Genomic DNA, 8,079 nt, shown 5'->3' with positions numbered 1-8,079 from the left:
CAGAATTCACATTGATTTTCTCTCCAGCATCTCCATCATTCTATGTTTAACATATGTTCTCCCTATCATTTGCTTAGCTTTTCTCTCTTCTATTTAGTACCTTTTTAAAAATTGCTAATGATTTTGTTTAACTATAATAATCTTATTTGTTATGCATTCTGTGCCTCTGCAACATTTTAGATTTAACAGTTTTGTTATCTCCCCTAAAACCACATTGAGTGATTCATTTGGTGGCTTTGTGTACTTCCTCATTAGTGCCACATGGAGGAGTTTTGGGAGAGTTGGGAATTCTGGGAAGAATTCTGTTGGATTGACCTCTTGTGTATCTATTTAGGTTTGTTTGTCTTGTGCTAAGAGAAGTTAGTTTCTTGCAGTGGACCATTTATTGTAGAGATGTCTTTGATTAATTTCTGTTTTTCAGTGATGTTCCTTGGATGTGGTTAACCAGCAGCCTTTGACAATGTCCCAAGATTCAGTCACCTCCATTTAATTGATATGTGAGGTTGTAGCATGCACAGCTTCATACACAGTTCTCCTGGAGTGAGCCACACTATTTTAAATAACACCAAGATAATATAGATATCTGCATGTCAAAGAAAGTCAATCCATAGCAATAGTTATATTACTTTGGTACAGTAATTAAGTCAGTATCCACTGTGTCACTAAATGCAAAATGAATATCAGCTATAAGGACCAATAAATCCCTACATTTATCAATAGAAAATAGATCTATATTTATGATATGAACAGTAAGAGAAACTAAATATTCACTTGCTATGAACCCGAAGTAAATATCTACTAAATGGAACACATTTTCCACTAAAATTAGAACTGTATTCAACAGTAATACTGTAATGTACACTAGCTATGTAAAGATCCATAAAGTTCAATAGCTACACTAGTGAAAGTGGAGGTGTGTGAAAGCATAAAGGAAAATGCAGTTTAAAAATTAATAGACAGCATATGAGAAAGAGTTAACTGTAAGACAGGGAGTCTCTCTGAGGAGTGAAAAAAGTTAATAGTGAAGCAGGGAATGTAATTAGAGAAAGTTATCAAGGAAAATGTATTAGAAGGAAAAAGATTAAAAGGCAAAGGAGAAACAGAAAAAACACAAGAAAATACTTGAATAAAAAGTTAAAACATCCAACAATGCATACAAACCCCCTCCCCACAAAATACTGAATCAAAGTTGAATGAAAAGAAATAATCATGTATTACGGAATGAGTGGTGTTTTTCCGTGATCTCCAGTCTTTGATTCCAGCCAGTCATCCTTTCCTATGACCACTTTCCGGGTCAGTGCATCTCTTTGGCACCCTCGTTGCACTACAGTCCCCTCGTCATTTCCTCCCACACGGGGGTAGTATTCAGTCCAAGGTGTGCTCTTTTTCTCACTGGAAGAAGAAAATCAGAAGCAGCCTCTGTGCTCTGCAGGACCCAGGCTACGAGGTGGGGGTTCCAGTGGATTTCAACTCCACAGTTAAGAGCCTGCTCTTGCTCTTCTATCCCTGCATGTTGTCCTCATCTAGGTTCTATTTAGCAGGCTCCAATATGACTCTGCTGTCCTGAGCTGTGCATCCTTGTTTGTGGGCTGTGGTTTCCTGGCATGGGCCACTCCCCCGAGTGCGGGCTCTGGTCTGGCACAGGATGCTTTCTAAAGAGGTGTGGCATGCCACTGCTACCTGTGTGCTTTCCCATCTTTAGGTGACACCCCACTCAAGGTCCTGTTTCACAAGCGGAAGGATGTCATTCTTCTGACCAACCTCTGCTCTCCCACAAGGGGGTGAGGTTGTACTCTGGGTCTGTTCCAATCCTAAACTCATCTTTTAATCAGTTTATTGTTTTAACAAACATTGTCAGTTTCTGCCCATCAGAAACCTTCTTTCATCAACTGACATGGTTTGACTTTTCCTCTATATTTCTTCTCCTGGACATTTAGTACTCAATATTAGTATATGGAAATGTAAATATGGGCAGGTGATGGGGTCTTGAGAACCCAATTTTGACTTGATTCACCCTCTCTTGGTACAGTGGATAAGTAGGTGTTTGGTGATGGGCTTCAATTTAAGAATGGCGACTTACATAGCCACTTAATGTTTCATACAGGTTGCCACAACTTAATGTAGGCCCAGTGTGAAGTGCTCTCCTTAAATTAGCAGAGGCTTGTGCCAAGCTCTAGAGTGACTGTATAAGTGATGACAATGAACTCTGACCCTTCAGAACTTACTCACTGTGTTCTCTCCATTCTGTTGCAGTCACAGAAAGTGGACTCAGATACCTACAAATTGCCATGAGTTGGAGGAAGTTTTGAAGGTGACCCATTCTTACTGAATTGCTAAGTGTGGACCAAAGCATTGTGAAAGGTAAAATTATTATCAGTTGCCACTTTCCCAGAATTACAGCTACTAGTTTTTTATTAAAAAAATAAAAGAAAGAAAGAAATTAAGATAAAAGAGGACACAACAACATAATAACACAAGTCAGAACAGAACAATTTAAGCAACATAGTGTTTCACCTCAAGATAACCTGACATAACAGTAGCTACCATGGTGTCTCCTTTCTTGAAATATTAGAGGATAACGTCGTACATTATAGTATCAAATACACCATGACAGTGTAAATTCATTCAAGAGAATAAAAGCATTACAAGGCATTTGGAACCAGCTAACAGAAAATGAACAATGGTTTCCATATTATCTCCTTGTCTATAAAAAGTTTTGTTTATGCTATCACATATAATAAAATCCAATAAGATACAACATGATAAACTGATGGAGACAGGAGAAGAAAAGCTTCATGGGACTTCAAAACAAGATGATATTAAATCAGCACCAACTATTTTATTGTCGTTTTCTTCAAAATAATTGTTCATACCATCACAGATTAAAAAATCAAACAACCTAGAAAAAAAACATTCCAATTGATGGATGAAAGCACTATGGGGTTTCAAAGCAATATAATGGGAAATCATGTTTACCACATACTTTTATGTATTCTTACCATTTGATACACTAGGGAAACTATTTGGTATTCATACATGAGAGTTTGATTTATTTCTCTTATGAGTATGATCTCAAGCTACACACATTAATGTATAGATATCTCAGTGTGATCATTCTTTATAGCTGAGTAGTACTCCATTGTATAAAAATACCACAAATTTTTATCCATTTCTCAGTTGATGGACACTTAGGTTGTGTCCAAGATCTGGCTGTTACAATTGTGCTGCTGTAAACATGGGTGCACATATATCACTGTGGTATGAAATAGGGTACAAGTTATACAGAATTTCAGAAAAAATATACAATAGGAAATCACTAATTAATAGATCACACATTGTTATCTTAGAAATAGTTCTTCAAGTTACAAAATTAAAGCATATAAAGTGGACTTTCAAACAGTGAGACTGGAAACAGTTTTGTTCAATGATCCAACAAAACTCAGTAATATGGTTATCTATCTTATACACTTAAATATATATGCAGTTATATTCTTTAGAGCACTTTCTTTTCCTTTCTTTTGTACAATGACAATTACACATTTTGGGTTTTATTACTCCCACAGTTCTTATTACTTTTTAAAAGGCAGCCTTAAGTGACTGCAGTCCTTGATCACCCAGAATACAAAAAAGATGAGAATTGATAGATTCTGCCAGATTGGAGCATAACTACCTCTAATAGGACTTGGCACTGGACTGTGAGAGGTAACTTATTTATAAAAGTAATTTCTGTTAATTAAAAAAGGATTTGTGGCCACATATAATTCACCAAATAATAGGACTGGAAGCCCCATATGACCCAGCTATACCCCTTCTAGGCATATTCCCAGCAGAACTGAAAGCATCAAACCACAGTGATATGTGTGCATCCATGTTTATAGCAGCACAATTTGTAATAGCCAGATCTTGGAAACGACATAAGTGTCCATCGACTGAAGAATGGATAAAAAAGTTGTGGTATTTTTATACAATGGAGTACTACTCAGCTATAAAAAATAACCGCATTGAGACAGTTATAAATAAATGAATGCAGCTTGAGACCATACTCATAAGTGAAATAAATCAAACTCACATGTATACATACCAAATAGTTTCCCTAGTGTAAGAAATGATAAGAATACATAGAAGTATGTGGTAATCATCATTCCCAATCATATTGGTTTCAAGCCATATAATGTTTTCACTCATTAACCACAATAGTTTTAACCTGGGTTGTTTGATTTTAGTATCTATGATAGCATGAATAGCTATTTTGAAGAAAGCAACACAACATAAAAGCTAGTGCTGATTTAATATCGTCTTGTTTTAAAGTCCCATCAAGCTGTAGTACATCTGTTTCCACTGGTTTTAACATGTTGTATCTTACTGTATTTTACTATATGCTATAGTATAAACAAAACTCTTTATAGGCAAAGAGATAACATAGAAACCAATGTTTGTTTTTTATTAGCAGGTTCTAAATACCCTGTAATTCTTGCATTCTCTTGAAAGGCTTCACACTGTCTAGATATGCTTGATATTATAGCATGCGAATTTACACTCAAATAATTTAAGGAAATAATTTAAGGCACTGTGGTGACAACTATTATGTTAGATTCTCTGGTGGTGAAACCCAATGATGTTTGAATTGCTCGGTTCTGCCCTGCATTGTTCTATTACAATATCCTCACTTATCTCAATCTTCCCCCTATTTTTAAATTAATCTATTTTCTCTCATTTTTTTAATTAAGGGAAAACTAAATTAAAGAATAACGGGACATATTATAGTAACTTTTTTGTTGTCCTATTAACCTTAATTGAACCCTAGTATTGCTCTCCCCATCTTGTTCTGTCTGATTATTATATATTCTATTTTGTTTGATAGTATCAAGTTTGAGGATACAGGCAATCGCTTTGAAGGCAAAAACATATACTATGATGCCCAATATGGATTGACTATCATCCTTTTTTTTTTTTTTTTTGAAGTCCTGTAAGGTCTTCAATGTAGATTTTATTGGTTTTGTTCCATATTGTTTTGATCAATTCTATTATACCTGATGATATAGACTACTCAGTTTGAAAATAGCAAGAGGCACAATCGTAACCACTTTTGATCATCTGCTATTCTATTTTTGCATCACGTGCTATGCCCACCCTTCTGTTCTAACTGACTCTGTTTTGCTTAGTCACATTTGTTTTTACTCTCTTCAAAAAAGTAATAAGAACTGTAAGAGTAATAAAACCCTAAAAGTCTAATTGTTACTGTAAAAAAGAGAGGAAAGTAAGGTGAACTAAGGGATATAACCGCAGGTATGTTCGAGAGTGTAGGATGGAAAACCATATAACTGAGCTTTTGTTGGATCATTGAATGGAACTGTCTCCAATTCCACTGTATGAGTGTTCACTTTATATGCTTTAATTTAGTGATGTGGACGACTGTTTCTGGGAAGATAAGGTGTAGCCTGTAAAAAAAAACAAAAAAAGGATTGTATTTCTAGAACTCTAGTGGTACAATATGCTGTATTAAATTTTACCTTCTTACAGATGCAGCAGACATATGAATCCATCCAGATATTGGTGTCTGCAAACAGCACCACTGTAACTCATATCTGAACATGTGGAAATGGCAGAGTCATTGGGTGATTTATAGAGGATAGCAAATTTTTGAGATGCAAAAGAGAAAATCTTCAATTTGCTTAAACATAGGTTAAAATACATTAATGTGGCTCTAAATGCACTCCTAGTAACCACCCAGAAGGAATTTAGAAATATTATTGGGACCTAAAGTTGAAAAACATCCCTTTGGAGAGTTAGTGAGCTTCTGGTTATTGAGGTAAAAAATAAAAAATGCAGATTTTATAAATAATAAATATATGAAGTTAATGATATTTGCAAATACTGTGCTGAAGGTGCATCTTTGTTATTTGGTACTTACAATAAAAAACAGAGGAAAAAAGAACCAGAAAGCAATGCATTTTAATTAAACCAAACTACAAGATAAACATTTGGAGAATTCCAAGCCCCCCATCCATCTATCTATCTATCTATCTATCTATCTATCTATCTATCTAATAAAAAGATGGAAAAATCTTGAGAGTGACTCAGGGTGAAGTGTATTAGAGGAGAAAATTCAGAGTGAGTCTGCACATGTGGGACAGGAAAAGTGATCCAAAATCTGGACTGATGAGCAAGTTGACAGGTGCCATTCCTGGATTATATATGGACTACTGCAATGCTCCACAAGGGCATTACTACTCTTAAAATGATGTTGCTCTTGTCTTTACAGAGCAGAGATTGACTAACTGTGTTTTTGGCAAGTTTACTCCTAAATCTAGTAAGTAGGATGGAAATTGTACACCAGTGTTGGGGACTAAGTACTCTAGAAATTCCTCCTAAACTCAGAGCATGGATGTTGGGAAGACACCAAGACTACTAAGAGTGTGAGATGAGGCCAATGGTTTTACTGCCTTATCAGGAAATAAGGCCCATTTTAACTTCTCAGGACTGAGAAGTCCTTCCCAGGACCTTTATACTGAGCTATCTCCCCAGATGCATTTTTTATTTGCAGACTTGTTTTCACTATATTTCCAAGTTGCCAAGCCTGGGCTTAAGTTGCAATGCCTCAGGTTCCCAAAATGCTTCAATCTCCTGAAATCACCACTGTGCCTATGTCTTAACATATTATTTTAAAAAGATGAAATATTAAAATAAGAGAAGCTGGAACTACATTGTAGTAATTAATCAGGGATATTCTACCTCAGGATCAAGTGCCCAGAAATGCCAACTGCCTCACTGTATATTCCCAATAATGGAGAATAATACATTATACACATAAAAACTTACAAATATAACATTGTATATATATTTATGATTTTGGAATATATTGAAAAATGTATCTATAACAGTTACAGTGCTACTAAATATAGAAATGGGCATAATAACCAGGGTGTAATCAGCATCTTCTGAATGTGTTGTCTCTCTTCATATCTCATCCTGCCTTGCACCTCACCTTCTTGTGAGGTTGTGACATCATGTGATAGCTCTCTGATGAAGGACATTGAGATCCATGATGGATCAAAGTGACATTAGATTTATTTATGTTACTGAGAAAGGAACATGATTTAAACTGTCTTTTATTTCTGAATTTATTTTAATAACAAAAGATGCTGCGAAATTGCCACTGTGGGGCATGTGCCTAAAGGGATACTAGGAGACATTGGCAGTGCCATTCCCCAAAGATTGGATGGCAAAGAGGAAAAGTGGTGCATTATCATCCCTGTCAAGAAATAATTTGCAAGGTAAATCTAATGGAAAACCTGGTTATGGTGGCATATGTTTGTAATCCTAGGAACTGAAATGTTAAGGCAGGAGCATTACTTCAAGATCAGACTGGACAACGAAGTGATTCCAAGATTAGCCTGAACTACAAAGTGAGCCCAAGGCCAGCCTGAACTCCACAAGACCATTTCAAAGACAAAAAATATTAATGCTACAATTCTCCTGTTTTAATTGATGCTCTTGGGATTATCATCTTATTTATTGCACACTGGTGACTCTGTCTTTCTGGTGTCATGATATGACATCATTTCCATCACTCACTATTCCATGGGAATCATATTCCATGCATTTTTCTTTGAACCCTAGGAACTTGTGTGAAATCCTGATTCACTTGCATAGTCAGGATTCTGCTATTTATTATAAATGACTGACTTAATTTAAGAGGCATGGTGCTTACATTTGTATAAAAACTATATGATGTGTAATAGGCAGTAGGAGCATACATCTTTGAAAAATGGAGAGGAGCAAGAACTACAGGAAAATCATAAATAAGGGCTGTTAAGGCAACAATAAAGAACTCAGACCCATTATACACATTGATGCCTTCCAAAGATGAATGCTTATATTAGGTACTAGAAATAGGCATTTAATGCAATTAAACACATTTAAATTTGACTTTGAATTTGTCATCTTATCATAAGCATACATACGTAGATGCAGGTAGTAAAATCTGGTGAAGGACACTTCAGAATGTGTTGGTGAAGATGTTTCTAGAAAAAATAATGAGACAGAGCCAAATGAAAAAGAATGTTTGTTAGAATGATA

The sequence above is a fragment of the Cavia porcellus genome, unplaced genomic scaffold (assembly GCF_034190915.1).
Source record: "Cavia porcellus strain 051 isolate PalLab524CR breed Dunkin Hartley unplaced genomic scaffold, mCavPor4.1 scaffold_7, whole genome shotgun sequence".
NCBI classification, from domain to species: domain Eukaryota; kingdom Metazoa; phylum Chordata; class Mammalia; order Rodentia; family Caviidae; genus Cavia; species Cavia porcellus.
Note: the sequence above shows the minus strand (reverse complement) of the source record.